At 46.3% G+C, this 14,772-nt stretch overlaps 1 protein-coding gene across 3 annotated transcripts in view; it reads right to left on the bottom strand.

Annotated features, from left to right (window-relative positions):
- The window catches only part of TOMM20 (translocase of outer mitochondrial membrane 20), a 51,021-nt gene that overhangs the window by 28,431 nt on the left and 7,818 nt on the right, over positions 1 to 14,772 (bottom strand). For all 3 annotated transcript variants that reach the window (XR_012586145.1, XR_012586146.1, XR_012586147.1), the window contains exon 5: positions 9,013 to 9,177. The gene's annotated coding sequence lies outside the window, so the exon portion shown is untranslated. The remainder of the gene's footprint in view (positions 1 to 9,012; positions 9,178 to 14,772) is intronic.

Below are 14,772 nucleotides of genomic sequence, written 5' to 3'. Positions count from 1 at the left end.
CTTTGCCCATATATCATTAGTTCGCCAGCCACCTAGTCAGGTGCTATTTAAAGCTCTAGGCTTTAAATGCTTCTTGGCTACGTATTGCCCTCTGCCCTGCCATAGGGAACAAGACCCTCACTTTGGGAAATCATTTTCCCTCAAAGTTGGCTGAGCTCTGCCCTTCCCCCAGGGATTAGGTATGCCTACACCCAGGGTCTTGAATTGACAAGATCTCCAAGAAATAAGTAGCTTACACAGGTGGAATTAGGTAGAGATAATGGAAATAAACACCAGCTCGATATTTGAGGATTTTCTGTGCACTGTTTCACTGGTGTCTACTAGCCCACAGGTGCCCTACAAGCTAAGGATACTTCAGCTGACTTGTTTATTCACGCCACCCTCGCGTGTTTCTAAAAGCATCTCTCCTTTTGATCACATGGCAGCAGGTACTGACTCGCTTACACACACAGCAGTGTTACTAGTGACTGCGCTAAACACATGCTGCACCGGTGAGCCCTGCAATATTGTCTGTGGCTATAGAGCCATCACCCCACCCACACGGTCACGTTTTTCCCCGGTGTTAGCCCCGATACGGCCCTACGCAACGCCTGGCCACTTCCAGATGAAAGCTTGCTCTTCCTCTCCTCCACCCTTCTGAGTTCAGCCATCAGGAATACAGAGGAAAATTTCTGGCCGTTTGCGCTTGGGATGAGCAAACACCCAGCCCACACTCTGTCTGGCAGCGTGAACGCCAGGTTACGTGAGGACATGCCAGCAGAGCCCACATGCCACTGCCGGGTTGTGAGCACTGCCGATCCGACTGACCCTGCTCGGGAGACTGAAATATAAACAGCACTTTTCTGGGAGGAGCAGCTCCCGTCCAAATACTCCCCCATCTTAGTCACAGGTTAAAATAAATAAATAAACAAAGCCGTACTAATCTCGCAGTCAGCCCGCTCGCAGCCATGTGACTGGCGTCATCCTTCGCCCCGAGGTGAAATAGGGACCCAAAGTTTAGGTCCCGGCTTCGCCGTGCTCCAATGGCACAGACGGGACGGGAGGCAGCCCCTAACTGGGACAGAGTGGACTTCGGCTTGCGGTGTAAGGGAACACCCACCTGGCAGAGAGCAGAGCCCAGCTGCACGCCACCTGCTCCCGGCTCCATCGCACTTACATAAGGGAAACACTGAGGGGGACAGGACGCGTTTAACCCAGAAATCCTCACGTGACCGTGTGGATCCAAAGCGAAGCAGAGCAGACCTGGGTCTGCTTTCCATCCCATGCAGAGCCACGTCTGGGAAGCAAAGCAAACAGTGGGGACACAAAGAGGCTGGGGAACAGGACTAAGGCAGTAGTTGCCTCTTCCCTTGCCCCTCAGTGAGCGAGAATAGCTGTGCTGGGAGCCAGGAGGGCACACTGGGGCAGGATCAGTCTAGACTTGCTCTGTTTCTTGTCCTCCGTCCTGCAGCATCTGCTGCTGGCCCCTGTCAGAGGCAGGATAAAGAGCTAAGGGGACCCCGCATCCGGCGCGGCGCAGCCATTTGTACTCCTCTGCCTCGTGAGCTGCGAGCCTGGCCAAACCTCCTGTGCGTGCATGAAAGACAATCCCAGCGTTAAATGTATTCCTCCTCTTTATCCAAACTAGAAATGGCTCCTCGGCCTGCAACATCACCAGGCTATGTTAAAACATCTAAGTATAATCAGGAATGCAGCTGGAGGAAAACATCAGGACATCTAAGCATGGGGGTGAGCAACTGCGAGCATACATTTTAACAGGAACTATCCCAATGGGTTCTGAAAGCTACATACAGTATATCTGCCTGTTGCTAATTGTATTTACTGGTGGTGTTTTGGTTGGGTTTTTTTTCCTTCAAGCTGAAGATGAGTCAGAAAAAGAAAAAAAGTCCTTTATTGTTGTGGAAGCAGAAGGATGTCTCCTGAGGGTGTATGTAATGCACTACTGTCACGGCATGACAATGGAAAAACTGACTGCTGAGCCAACCAAACCCCCATAAATACCTAATGATATCTCTCCTGGCCCAGATTTTCTACAAGTCGGTGCCTGAACTGCATACAAAATGACAATCGATATGAAAGGATCTCTCTTCTCAACAGAGCCAGAATTTTGCAGCCCAGCTGAGCATTATATTCCGGTTCATACAAAGGCATCCTTTTAAAGGTCTGTCACAATAACTTAAAGGTGGTGATCCAGCAAAAAAAAAATATACTGCCAGGCCTCTCCTCACCCTCTCCTCCCATGCCTCCCACCATTAGCACAAAGAACAGCTGGCTTCAGCGAACAGCCATCGTTATTAATTACAATATGGTGACACAAACAACGCGTGCCTAGGGACGTTATGCGGGTCTGCATTCACGCGGGGCAAGAGCAAAAAATTTTCTTCCTTTTCTTCTTCTTCTCCTCCTCCTCCTGGCTCGGGTCGCCCCGCCGCCTGGTGTGCTGGGCCATGGAGGCGGCCGTGCCAAGCACCTGGCCCAGTTACAGGTATGCGCGCAGGGACAGGGAGCCCCTTGTGAGAAAACCTGGCCTTAGCAAATTTCTCTGGCCGGCGGCCAGCCTCCAAGCATTGGGCAAGTGACTCTCCCCGGCCGCGGTTACATCAGTCACCACCACCTCCCTCCATGTCATGGCACGGGAAGCGGCTGCCAGGGGAGATGGGGGGGGGAGAGAGAGAGAGAGAGAGAGGGAGAGAGAGGCAGTCGCTGGTTTTTGAAACCGGCTGTCCAAAAAACATTACAACACCCATGCCGGTTTCCAGTGGGTTTGCTCAGTTCCTCCCTTCCCGTGAAGACCACACAGGCTTCGCGAGGGCGTTTTGCCCTGCCGCAGAAAGCCCGTCTCTGGGGCCCGCTGCTCTGGCAGCCGCTCTGCAGCAGCGTGATTCCCCCGGCTTCCTCCAGACACTCTCCCAGTTTACGCCAAGGGCCAGAACGAAACTCAAAAGCTGATATTTAGGGGGAAAAAAATAGGTATTTTCTTATTTTTTATATTATTTTTTTTTCCAGATGGAGATTCTCCATGCCGCTCCACCCCCAGCACGAGGGGGTGGCAGGGCTGGAAGCGTGAGTGGACCAAGAAAGAAGCCCCTCATGGCTCCACTCCCTCCTCTCCCCTGCCTGCTCTGGTCCCTCGTGCCCTGCCGGACTCGCACAGAGGCTGCCCAAGGCCACCCTGGTGGCAGACCACCACTCTCCACCTTCCCAAACCACCATGTCACCGGAGCCCAGGCCGGGACTGCCATCCCCGGGGCCACACTGCAGCAGGGAGGTGGCGGCTGTGGCACCACTGCCAGCAGGGCTGACGGCCAAATCCTGCTCTCGGACACTGTCCCAGTTTAAATTTAGAGTGACATCCCTGCAGTGGTGACCAGGACTTGTTGTGTGCAAGGGGACAGAGCAGAACCTGGACAAGGGATGGCGCTTCAAGACAACCACCTGGGGCCTGGTGTAAGCACAATCACTTGATAAAAGAGAGCAAAACGGGCAAACAAAAATATTGCTCCTGGCATGCGACTACTTCCATATCGATTCAATGCTTAAAAATGCACTCAAGTGAGGATGCCCTTTCTTCAAATCCTCCAGACTTTCGCTCTTGGCAACCTGCTGCCTCCTCACCCCTCGGCTCCTTCACCCCTCGGGCAGCGGGACCTTCCTACAATGGCATCTCAGCCCTCCATTGCCCAACCCCACCAGCCCCTGAGCTCCCTCCTCCGCTTCACCTCCTGCTTGAAGTCCTTCCAGAGGAGGAGCTGGAATTTCTGCAAGGACCGTCCTGCAACATAACCCACCATGGGCCTGCCTACGCTAGCAAAAGCAGGGAGAAAGGATTGCTGAAAAGCAGGGAGAAAGGATTGATGAAGTCCACAGAGAAGCCTTCACGTGTGTGGGGGGGGCAATGGGGCTGGGGCTCAGGCTGCCAACCTGCCCCCTCAGCCATGCCTCTCCTGGGACGGGAGCCCATGTAGGTTGGCAAGCTGGCCAGATCAGGGTAGCTTTTCTCCAGTCGGAGGCTCTGGAAGGATTATTTGGCTGTAACATATCATATGACTTTGTTCTTAGAGTTACATTTTAACTGAGAAAGTTTAACAAGTATGACTTATGGGCTTCTAAAATTGGCAGCAGAAAAATGAGCTGAGGAAGTCATGGAAAAAAACCACAAGCGAGGCCATTCCATGTTATGCACAATTTCTGGGCTCTTTTTCCAATCTTCTGTTTTTTTGGATGGTGGAAAATATTTTCCAGCTACACAGGCCTGGCCTCACTGAGTACGTATTTATGCCAAGTTTATAAAAAGCAGCTGCAGACAGGGTTGAATGAAAGGATTACACTGCTGTCTGTCTTCCAGAAGGTGCTTCAGTTCACACCCTGTCCCACAGAGCGAGGCTTGCTTCTCAAATCTCCATGAATTTATGTAAAGAGGGACAAAATTTGAACCGCACAATACAAACAGCTACGGTTGTGCATGCAAACGGGCATGCATGAGTGTCCACCGAGCTAGCTGGCTAGCCAGCAGCAGTTCCTAGCCACTGCTAACACCGGCTCCTCCAGCCTCTCCCCACCCTACAGCCAGGTCTATCTTCCATGAATACAACGCTGGGGAGACAGCTTTCAGGGTTGAGACCCCCCTCTCAGTGTACCTCTGCTGCCTGCTTCATGTATACCTGCTCTCCAGCTGCTCCCACTGAAATTCGGGCTTCAGCAACCTCACGTACTCTCAGGCTGTTGGGTTTTAAGGCTGGGAGGGATCGCTGTAAGCGTGCAGCCTGACCTCCTCCGCAACACACTGCCACTGAATTTCAATCAGGAACCCGGGCAGCAGAGGCATAACCTTAATTTTCAGCCGTGTCTTGTCACAGCCTTGGCCTGATACACTAGTCACAAGAGGGGAGTCACAAATAATCCTTCACTCTCCTAAACAGAATAGCGACAGGGGGTGTGGGGAGGACACAAACTGAAAGTAAACGGATATAAAAAGGTAAAGGTAGGTGGTAAGCTGCAGATCGTACATTACAGATCTGTACCCTGCTGTTTTTGCAGTCGAGTATCTTAGAATAACAGTACTGAGAACGACAGCATTACATCAGGAATATCGGTCAAGACAATATTTCCTGGCAATTGTTTGAGAAATGCTTTTCTCACAGCTAATTGCTCCCAAGAGGCTGTGTTTTCTCTGTTTTTAGAAGGAGAGCGATTAAGAAAGAAGGTTTTTAAACCTCTGCACCCTGCTGTGGGACAAAGAACTCGGGGGGGGGGGGGGGGGGGAAGGAAAAAAGACAGAAAAGAAAAAGGCACAACAGCTGTAATGTTCTATGAAATGATTTTGTTCTGTTCTCTTGCCGGGGTGGTGGGTGCAATCATCAGTTTGGCAGAGATAAATACAGAAAAAGCACGAAATTTTACAGGAAAGAAGAGGGGAGTCCCAGCTGCAGGAGAACCACATTGCCATCTAGTGGCACCGGCTCCGGGAAGCCAGAAGCCCTGGGGCTCTGCAGGCCCCCCGCCGGTGCCCGTCCCCGGGGCAGCGGGCACTGCTGCCCGAACACGGGGGACAGTTTCCTTTCAGCGCTTTACAGCCAAGCGTGACAACTGCACGCCGCTTGGTCTATGAAAGACGGGTGTCAGAAGGCAAGGGGAAAAGGGAAAGAAAATCCACCAAAAGGAAGTTTAGGACAAACTAGTCTTTGCTGGGAAAAGCTGGTGTTTTCAGCTGAGGGCCGCAGATTCACAGCTTTCATTGCTGCTGCGCACAAAGCTACCGCAGCCTCGGCACGTTCGGCGACTGTCCTATGGACGTCTACGGCAAAAGGATGGGCTGGCAGGACCAGCGAGCACTACCTTGTCCCGAGGAGACAGGCCTGAAATCTAGAGCTGATGCCCCGTTCCCAATTGGCCTCAGTACCTGCGTGCCCAAATGCTATCTGCAGTGCCACCCCTGAAAACTTAACTCCGCTATGTGCCTCTGCAATGACACATTTCCTTTGTATTCCAAAAAGAATACAAATGTTAACCTTTCAACACTGGAAAAAAAAAAGAAAAGCCAGAATGCTAATCCCCTTAGATAGCAAAAGACAGGCACTCTACCTTTGGAAGACACCCAGCAAAGGGCAGCGAATGAATTATTTTGTATGACCTTCACACACCGAGTTAAAAAGAAAAAAGAGCTTTGGTATATGCGAATCCTGACATTCATTGAAAGATGTTAAATTGGAAGGTCCTGGCTGCAGCAGACTTCTATTTAGCCAGAAAACAAAACCACTCCCAGTGCCTGAACTCTGCCAGAAGAGACAATCATTTTGGGAAGTAATGGAAGAAGCCTTGCATCAGGCACCCAAGACTGCCCACAAAGCTCTGCCTCGTGGCAAAGTGCTTCCTGTTCGTGCACTTCCCACTGGAAATAAATGACCACTCTCACACCTTACAGGCAATGAAAGGTGATTAGCAGCAGACTGCATTTGGGCCTGGTGCAAAGGACGGCATGTCTAGCTAATCATTAGCTCCATGTCTTTGGTCCCTGAGTCTGGTGAAGCTTCAGAAGAGCACAGCTGCACTGCATGGGCCCTAAACAGCCTTGTGGTATTATTTGATATTAGCAAAAATAATGTGGTCTTCCAAGAAGAAAGGAAAACGCAGTTAAGTTCCCCAAACTGAAGATAATCTATGCTGCTCCAGTGAATCAGTCTTACAGCAGCATTTCTTCAAAAGCACAGAGTAATGACATCCACAAATACTTTGGCGACTACAAATACTACAATACTATGAATACTTTGAATTTACAAAATCCCTGCTGTATCAATCAACAACAAAGCTTGTGTTGTCACACCTGGAGACCAAGCGCACAACATTTGCAGCATTACCAGGAGTTGGGGAGGCAGAATTTGAACAGTAAGATTTAAAAAAAGGAAAGGCTGTGAAGGATCCTGAGTCTGAGCCATTGCTGGTTCTGCCAGACTGCAATCTTAATTTTTTTCTTTAAAATCAGGGCGAGATCACTGGTTTTATTGCAAATGTGCTGCCCAAGGTAGGAGACATCCATCTGTGAAAGATCTACAGTTTAATGACAAGTATTATCAGGTCTGCTGAAAATTTTTTGAGAGCAACCCAGCAGAGAAAACACTGCTCCCGACCTTGGCAGAGTCTCATAACAAACACTATCCTGCAAACAATCAAAAACGAAGGGAGGGATTCTACACCGGAGCCAATTGTTTTCCCTGCTTCACATTTTATGACAAAAAGCACGGGGAGAGCGCTGCCCCAATATCAATACATTCCATCCCAGGATCTTTGTGCCCTTTAGAAAACCAATTTAACTTACCAGCACTTACTTCCATGGTTGCCCAGAGAAACCAAGGTGCCCTAGTATTAGCTCAAGCTCCCACTAAGAACCAGACAGCCTGTTGGTTCTTGAGGGTGGCAGGACACACCAGTCTGATCATCTGACCTTCTGGATATATGGCTAACACGTAGCCTGCTCCTTCCAGGCATATCCTCTTCTCCTTTCCAGATACTGGCTCCAAAGCAGAAAAGAAGGATGGAGCCATCCTGGTGTGGCGGTGTGCTCTCCCCTTGTCCCCCTTTCCCTCCCCGGCTCCTGCTCAAGCCATGGCCATCGGCGGGAGTTGTTATGAGTTGCACTTGAACTACGGGGGACGGCTGGCAACATAGTCAAAACACTGCCTGGAGTGGGGACCTAGGTATCTTGTTCCCATGCGAGTATGACTATAGGTCAATTATCTTACTCTGCAAATAGCGGACAGCCCAAGAGCCCTTTGAGCTCTCCTGCACGGCAGTGGGCTGCACGACAGGATCTCCCCTTGAGTGGGGACGCTCGCTTAAGGTTCTGCTCCTCGAGGTTGAGAGATTCCTTGCTGCAACAGATTCTCGGTAAATGACTAATAGCATGCTAAACTTTGAAATCTTAGCTAAGTGATATAAAGGATTGATTGCGCATATATAATCCTTTAGACATAAACCATTGACCAAGTCTGGGAATAGGATTGGATCCAGCCGCACCTAGACTCCCCTCTGAGAAGGAGTTTAGAAAGCAAGACCCCCTTTGCTTTCTGAACCTCGTGACTCAACAAGAGGGTCTCCCTGAGAGCTTGTCTGACCCTGGCCTCTATGCAGTAAATAACCAAGTGTACCCTGCCATCGCATCTCGTAAAACACTGTCGCATTCACTACTAACTTTGTTAAATCACTGTTTTATGTTTATCACTACCTCTCTCTTACAAGTGAAGTTAATCACTCCGCCCGCAACACCTGGTCAACAGATATAACCATGAGGACTTTGAGTGTCAGAGGCAAGCTTTAGAAGGCCACGTTGTTTTTAAGGATGGGTCAACTGTCCGTAACTGGGCTACAACTTTCTCTCAGTAAACTACCTCTCCAGTTTGCAACTGTTTTATCAGGTTGTTATGTATTCACAGTTTGCAATCCAACATCTATGACGGACGCTGACTCACTGCATTGCTTTTTAAGCTGTTTGCTTTATTTATGCCTGCTTAATACCTATGTCCCAGCTTTCCTATTTGCATGATGGTGTCACCGAATTTCCGGTACTATGGTGTAGGCTGATTACTAAGTTTTGACAGAACAGTCAGAGTTCCTTTTAAAGTTGCTATCAACAGCAAGCCAGATTTCTGAAAGATTGCTTCTTACATTTACAATGCAGAAGCCACTTATGAACTGCAGGACTGCCAGCAGAGTAATTAACCCAGTGCTCGACAGTTCATATCCTTTGATTTTAGTTTGAGGGGAACTGTGCTTCAAATCTTTTCAGTTATAGAGAGCGTCTCTCATACTTTTTTTTTTTCTTTTGCTAGGTTTCATGATTTATAAGCAGGTTGGTTGAGGTCTGATTTTTCCTCATAATACTAGTAACTAGCACTGCCAAGCAGTCTAGAAATAATGTGATGTAGAAAAGGAGCAAGCTTTAGAGCTTCATACATAATTCAGATAAACAAAACACCCACCCAATAACTACCAAAACAATCATACTATCCTAAACCTTACCTTCTCCCTTCCTGTGTCACTGTCCCAATGTCCTGCTCTTGACTGCTTAGGTTTCCATGAGGAAAGGACCATGCAGAGTAAATTACAGGATCAGGACCGCAGGCTGTGCGCTTGCAGAAGCAGAGGCTTCATCTTGACAGATTCTTCAGAGTGCCACACACATCTCTGCTGATACAGAAGTAATAATAATAATTTCATGCTAAGAATTCTGCCAGTGCCAATGGCCAGTAGATAACATCCCTACAGAGAAGTGAAAAAGGGCCCTTAGTTCTGTCAGCCATAACTTCTAACATAAGCCAAGGGGCCTGATGTTAAAGATCAAAGCTTTAGATGGAGAGATAAAAGAAAATGAAATGTAAACCAAATAGCAACCCCTCATGGTTATGCAAATTCAGCTGGGTGTCATTACAGCAAACACCCGAACTAGAAGAGCTCAATAAACATGGAGGCTGCAACCTGGGGTCAGATGGGGCTTCTCTTCTTTATATCGGCAAAAACTTCCACCTCCTTAAATTTAGGAGTTGGTAGTCTTCATTGCGGAAACTTACACGAATTACAGAAATACAAGCAATTACATTATACCAGGTCAATGTGTGGTGAAAGTAAATTTCCATCAAAATCAGACTGTTCCCACCAATAATGAGACACTGCTATGAATTGATTAGGCACGTACTATCAATTAAAAAGACCAGAGGAGAGTTTCTCAAAGAACATGCTTGGTCAAGAATCCCTTTTCTCCATTTCTCCATTTAATTAGTCATTGCATTATAATTAACAAATTCATGCAATAATCATTGTAATTTTAATCATCAAAGCTGAATGTACATTCCTTCTCATTAAATAAAATTAAATACAACAAAAGATGCTAACCAGGTTGTTTCAGAGCTCTAGGAAACGCTCTTTTACATACGTGCCAAAACAGGCAAAGATTGGTTTGTTACAGCAAATTTCTGTATCTTCCAGGCTATCTTACAGGGTGTAACATATCCAGATTGACCTAAGGAAGAAGAAGCAGCGTGGTTTGCAGTGACAGTATCTTTTATTAAACAGCTCACTCTCTCTAGATACTTGCCATGTTTTAAGCAGACATTGAAGAATTTCTTACTAACAAGTTGAATGTTTGGAAAAATGCTGATCGACAGCTACAAGGGCTGAAAATTTCCATTTACTTGTATGGCATAAACATACACTTTCCCTCTGCAAGCATAGCCCGGGAAGCAGAGAAAAAAAAACACCTCTGAGGTGCAGGAGTAGTTAAGATTTGGTCACAAGCCAGGGTGCCGCTACCACACAAATAGCTGCCTCCAAGGCAGGAGAGAGACCCCACCAGCTCACTTCAGGTCAGCTACAGGTTTGCAACAGGGTGAGATTTTGACACCTTAAGCTGAAATCCAACCAGCAACAAAACTGCAGCCTCCCACCAACCTATAAAATCTTGCCCTTTTTTTTTTATTTTTCGGTTGGCCCTCCTCACAGGGGCCGTCACAGCCAGAGTCCAAATCCCGGCAGAGTCTCAAGATGCAGATTTCTCTTCCACCCCTACTGCAGTTAACAGGTGCTCTCCTTTCAGTCCAGCTAGCAAAGCTCATCCAGAAAAACTCACAGCTGGGCAGGGGAAAACTCTTCTCTTGCCTGCCTGGGAATGAGATTCAGTTGCATTTTGTCGCAGAGTTTAAGTTGTACAATGCAGCTGGCTTATCTACATACCTGGTTTGTGTTAAGGGATGGAGAGAAAGAAAAGGGAAATCCTTCTAATCATGTCATCGCAACACACCAAACACACAGGATTTAAAAAGCCAAAACTAGGTATCAGTAGAAACACATGCCACTGCTGCCCCACTGATCCTGTCTTATACACTGTACCAAATTTGTCTGGACAAAATGCTGCATTGCATCACCTCACCAGACAGGAAGATTCTAAAAATTAGGATTTTGCAGGATGAGCTTGCACAGAACCTGTGTACAAAACTGCCCTCTGCTGTTTAGATTAAGACCTGCTCAAATAAATGACAGTGAGACCAAATCAGTTTTTAAATTGTAAGGGTCCAAGTTGTGAAGAGGCAGAGCTATCTGACTTCAGCCGTTTTCTGCCTCCATGCACAGTAGAAACTTCATACAAGGCGGCCACCCATAACTGTCTTGCAGCACGGACCATCCGGAGGGATTTGCAGGCTGTGGCAACGTTCTGCTAGCAACATTGTGCAACAACGCTCCATTCAGCAACTATCACGCAGCGGGTGAGCACCAATGGACATCCTCTCACCCCAAAGATGAGTCAAGAACATCCCCAGGGTGTAAGGGAAACGATGGTAATTGTGAGCGAGCGCTGCAGGAGGACGTGCATCTGGCAACCCGTTAAATCAAGGCCTGACCTTTACAAAACAGAAACTGGAACTATACGCCTGGAGTCAGAAGCCTACAGCACGGAGGCCTTCATGATTATTAGTTTACAGCAGCGATCGGAAAACAGAGTAGCAACCTTATGAAAAGATGTCCAGTAAATATTCTGTAAACTTGGTACCTGTAAGCCCCTACTGCAGGGAAAAAAGTGAGAGCTTGGATTTTCTTTTCAAGAACATATGGAAACCACTGTACTTTTTGAAAAAGCTGCCCATTATCCAGTGCCAATACGCTGGACAGTTTGGTACAGAAACATCACAGAAGGGTCAGCTCTTTTCCACAGCATCACTCACACATTCATACACAGGACGTGACAAATTCTGCCCTCTGAGAACAGCATCGGATGTCCACATCTTCTCCTTTGGGAAGCTCTGTTTTGGTACAAATGCAGAAAACAAGTACTGTTACCCGCACCAGAAGCTCAGTTTCTGGAGTGCCTCTGATGACAGCTAGCCCAGTCCTCGTGAAGTACGCACAAGCTTCATCTCTTTGCAACAGGCTTTTGGTCAGATTTGACTGCTGTGCTGACAGGCTTTTTTTTTGGTCACTACACGAAGGAGACTATAAGCTATACTGGTTGGTGTAAACACACAAATTAAAAAGCAAACCAAGCCTTGAAGAAATTATTATTTTTTTTCACATCAGCCCTTTTCATGTCCACATGTTTAAAAACGCAGAAGCATGGATGTACAGTACAACATGCCTTTGAAACACTCGCTAAAAGCACTTAGTGACCACTTCAAAGATTCCCTTGAAGTTTTAACTCATGTTAATTTTAACACAACGGTCATGTAGGGCCCCTGTTCAGCCTAATGGACTTTAAACACACCATCAACAGATGTACAAACGAAACTTTAGACAGAAGGTTCTTCCGGGTGCATAAATAGCTGGAGCTTTACTTTGATGATGGCTGGCTGGCCTCCTACACAGCAGGGTTGGGACTTCTCCATTTTTCAAGTTAAGGGCAACAATAATATTCTGTCATCCCCCAGGGTAAGGAAATCAGTGCCAGATGATTCCGTGTATGCCTGATCACCCTGGGTTTGGATTTGATTCCATTATCACTTAATGGTAAGACATCAAAGGTAGTCCTGCATGATCAGGAAACTAGCTGTGTTTTTTTTTTTCTAAAAAAGCTGCCCGAGAAGCTCATAACTGACGACAGGAGACTTCCCAACACAAAACTAGCAGATCTCTGATTTTTTTAATGAGAAATTCTTAGTGTTGTGCACCACAGAAGGCAAGATGGCTTTCTGGGAGAAATGTTAGCAGTTTTACCTGCAGTAAAATAAGATTACAGATCTTATTCACCAGCAGCTGTGAGCTCAGCAGCAGCAAAATCCACAACGGGAATGACTCGCTTCCACCTTTTTTTAATCTGCACAGGTGGAAAAAAATATAGTGCTATGCAATGCACAGCTAATACAATGGCACTGCTACCACTGCACTTGCGATGACCTGCACTTTGCTTACGTCTGAAACCGGTTCTAAATTACAGCCTCCTACATCTGTGGGCGGTGCATGCTAGCTGCACCAGTGTCAGCCTGCCATTGTTGGAGCAACATCAAATTCCCATTCTAGACAGTATCTCCAAGTCTTCACAGTTTCTACGGTATTAGTTTCATCAGATTTTGGGGAAAAAAAAATAAATCTTAAGCCTTGTAAAAAGGATTCATCATTCCCACCCTATTGGCCAAGGCACTCAAAACAGGTATCAGAGCTTGCTTCAGCATACTAACCAGGTACTTCTGGGTTATCAAATATGACAACTAACTTAAGGCTTCAATTAAACCTATGCTATCTAAAATTTTGTTTGCATCTAACTTTTCAGGCTCAAGAAAACTAAAAAGGGTTAGAGTAATATATATGTCTATGGTGTTTATTAAAGCAATGACCGTTTGTAGACATAATCAGACTATCGACAAGTCTTCCATCAAAATCAGAAGAATTGACACCGAGGTTTGCTGAAACATACTTAGTTCAGGAGAGCTTTGCTGTAAGCTAAATTGTGAATTCAAATTGTCATCATTACACCAAAGAGCACAGAAAGTTGTTCAGGTTTGAAAGAAGGGTGCCACTTTCCTCATGCTGTTTGGATTTGTTTTTCAAGGCAAGGTGGAAGAGTTTAACTTAAGACGTCGTTAAAAGCTGAACCAAAAAGATATCGCACTGAAGTGACCACCACCAGCAAGGACAGCAGGTAAACACGCTAACAGTTCTGTCAGTGTAACATACGAATTCTTAGTTTTTCCTTTTAAGGGTTACAAAGGAGAAGAAAAACTCTTCCAAAAAGCCTCACTGTACTCATTAAAAATAAAACCTTCTGCAATTTCAAAATATTTGTATTAAGTATTCTAGGTGACAAATAACTTTGTCCCTCTAAAATAAACTAAAAGAGCAAGCCAGCCATTGTCACCTGAACATTATGGCTACTAAGTTTTACTTTTACCTTACGCTACCTGAACAATTCAAGCACAACAAATAGACTAAACTACAGACAGCTGTTCAGGAAATTTTTGTTCGTACCAGCCATTAACTTCGGTATTTGCTGCATTACAGAAAGAGTCAAAGGCACCTCAAATCTTGGGAAATTGTGTTTTCAAGGAGTTAAGGGGGAAATATGTCTTCCATGGCAAACCATCTAAGCCGACTGACTCAGTAAGAGCCATTTCCATTCCCAAACTCAGGCATTTGACTGCTAGGTGACCATGAACTATCCACTTCACCTCTCAAAAATTCTGTGTGAGGCAACTTCTGAAACAGTGAGCCCTATGGTTTGGAAGAATCTGCCTTTACAGAAACTTACACCAGGCAGAAATGAGATAAATGGGATCACAGTATGTCACTTCTACTTGGATTATGTCAGGTACTACCTTACTATTAACATACCAACAACGTTAGCACAAACTTTCAGCTGGTCTGAAAGGCAAGACACCTTCAAGCGTTCTCCTGCTTTCTTCTCCTTACGTTAAAACAAGTCACCACACCAAAAATATAAAGCTACATTTTTGTTTCTTCTGCCACCTGAGTGGTGATAGCACAAAACCAGAGAACAGTAGAAGCCAAACTGGTTTGACATTTAGAACATCCTATCCATGGAAACCTGCTTTCAGAAGTACACTTCTGATACTCACTTGAGTCTGTGTATTATTTGCCTCCTTTTCACTAGCAAAGGAAACCTTACCTAAAATCAAGTTTACAGCATCACACCATACCAAAATTTTACACCATCTTCCCAGTTCCATTAGCTTTAGCTAGTTTAGCCTGGGGATATCATTGTCTTACCTTACCAGTGCAATTTTTTTTTTTTTTAGGCAAATACCAAAGACAGCTGACAACCATTTTCCATGGTCTTGAAGA

Source organism: Larus michahellis, chromosome 3 (genome assembly GCF_964199755.1).
Source record: "Larus michahellis chromosome 3, bLarMic1.1, whole genome shotgun sequence".
NCBI lineage: Eukaryota > Metazoa > Chordata > Aves > Charadriiformes > Laridae > Larus > Larus michahellis.
The sequence above is the reverse complement of the archived record's forward strand: the minus strand, read 5'-3'. Positions and strand labels throughout refer to the sequence as shown.